We start from the raw sequence: 2617 nt of genomic DNA, 5'->3' as shown, positions 1-2617 counted from the left end.
AATTCAACAAGTGCCAATTTTTCTGCTCACAGAGGAACAGATATGGAAGCCTGCATCTGTCAAAATTTTGCCTTTCAAGCAGATTGTTAAAGACACAGAGCCTCTGTTTGGAAAGACATGAGACACTCTCTTGAGGAATTGCTGCTTGACATTGTGCTTGTGGTATTGACCACACAAATGGGAAGGAAGGGGTGGTGGAGGTAGGGGGACAGGGCAGAATAACAGACATGCAGAAGATTGTAATAGGAGAGAAGTGGGGGAGGAAGAGAAATGGAAGAGAGATTGCCTATGTTTCACTGACTTAGCAGAAATTTGGAAAGCGATGCACTGGGGTAGTTCTGCATTGGAACCTCTCTGCAAAAATGGGTAAATCAATGTCTATAACCATTTCGCTATTTTTATGCAATGTACCCTGGGAAGGTGGATTAGTAAAAGAGACAGATTCTTACAACAAAAGACTAATTTAGCGAGCTTCAGAGGTGAACAAGGATCTTAATCTCCTACACCCATTGTATTTTAGTGGATATCTTAGGCTCTGCTGTCTACATACAAGTCAGTCAGTCATAGAAGACAGCCGTTGGAGCAAGATCTAGGCTTTCTGATAGCATGGGTGACAACATCTCACTTTTTAATGGCAGATTATAATGCAAGCTGTAACACACCTGATGTCAGCATATACTGTACATCTTTATAAATCTATAAATCTCATTGCAGTACAGTCACTAAAAACTACCAGCACATCCTTGCCTTTCTTTTTGCCATTCATGAAATCAACAGCAATGCTGAGTTGTTACCCAACACAACCCTGGGATCGGAGATCTATGATAATACTTTCAGTCCTCTGCGAACATTTTGGACCACTCTGGAATTTCTATTTACACGGGAGGGGAATCCCCCCAATTACAAATGTGTCAAGGAAAAGAAACTAATGTCTGTCATTGGAGGGCTCACTTCCCCAAACTCCATCCAGATGGCCAATATCTTAAATATCTACAAGATACCACAGGTGTGTGTTTAGAATTACATAAGGGGGAGGTATTTCAATTTTGGTGAGCAAAAACATTCTGCCCACAAACACTGGTATCTATGATAATTCCCCAAAAGAAAACTCCACAACACAAATAATCCAAACTGTGAATGATGTGTAACAGGCCCATAAACAAGAAGATTTCTTGTGTTTTTTATTTTCTGCTTGCATTGTATTCAGAATCCAAGAACTGATGAGTTTTACTATTTAATATTATTAATTAATTTATAAGCCACTTAAAGCCAAAATAGGCTTCTAAGCAGTTCACAAGTATAAAAGCTAATTTCACAAGCATTACTATATGAACATGCAGAATGAAATCATGCAGTAGAATGATCCTATTAAAACAATGTGGTAATTAATACAGGAGACTCAACTTCAGAGATCAAAGGAATGCCAGTGTAAAAAGATGTGTCTTCAAAAGCTGGAGAAATGCCAATACAGATGGGGGCTGTCATATTTCAGCAGGGAGTGCATTTCATTGCAACTGTCCCATACATAAAAAAGCCTTCTACAGCTTCACCACGAGCCAATAATCAAAAGTCCATGGCAAGAGTAACTAAGTCCCAGTTGTTAATTTTAGGCTGCATTCAGACGGCCATTTATTCTGTTTTCCCTATGCTTCCTTATCTGATAATTTCTGCATTTTATTTGATCTTTCATGTTTCATAAAAGCCACTTCTGGAAATCTAGTTGAATACAGTGGACGTTTGGCACTCATTTCTGTGTTCATTGCTTCCAGAAAAAAATCTGTTTGCAACCTCACTAATCAGAAAACCACAGGAGTAAAGTAACAAAATTTGGGGCAATATACCAGCATACTGTGTTGCTGTTTTCATGTATGAATGATGGGGGAATAGAAGTGTGCATGTGCGGGAAGGCTGGGGGAGTCGTGACATATCCAGTGATATTCATTGTTGTGTCACATGATGTCCATTGGTGTGAATAAAATTTAGTCCAATATGGCACTATTGCCATACACATTGGAAACACATTTTTGAGCAACTGAAAAGATGACTATACATGTGGGCATCACCAAATGGTTAATATAGGAATAACATTGATTATATAATTGGTAGTCAGGATTATTCAGACTATGGTATTCCTGATCTCTATGTATGGATGTGAAAGTTGAACAGTGAGAAAAGTGGATAAGAGAGAAATCAACTCATTTGAAATGTGGTGTTGGAGAAGAACTTTGTACATACCATGGACTGCAAAAAAGACAAATAATTGGGTGTTAGAACAAATTAAACCAAAATGATCCCTAGAAGCTAAAATGATGAAACAGGTTATCATACTTTGGACACATAATGAGAAGACATGATTCACTAGAAAAGACAATAATGCTGGGAAAAACAGAAGGGAGTAGAAAAAGAGGAAGGCCAAACAAGAGATGGATTGATTCCATAAAGGAAGCCACAGACCTGAACTTACAAGATCTGAACAGGGTGGTTTATAACAGATGCTACTGGAGGTCACTGATTCATAGGGTTGCCATAGGTCAATAACAACAATGGCACTATATTGGTAAAAAAGCTACAGTTCCATAGAGCAACAGGCATGGTAGTGTGAAAGGAATGTTAGAAA

The sequence above is a fragment of the Rhineura floridana genome, chromosome 11 (assembly GCF_030035675.1).
Source record: "Rhineura floridana isolate rRhiFlo1 chromosome 11, rRhiFlo1.hap2, whole genome shotgun sequence".
NCBI lineage: Eukaryota > Metazoa > Chordata > Lepidosauria > Squamata > Rhineuridae > Rhineura > Rhineura floridana.
The sequence above is the reverse complement of the archived record's forward strand: the minus strand, read 5'-3'. Positions refer to the sequence as shown.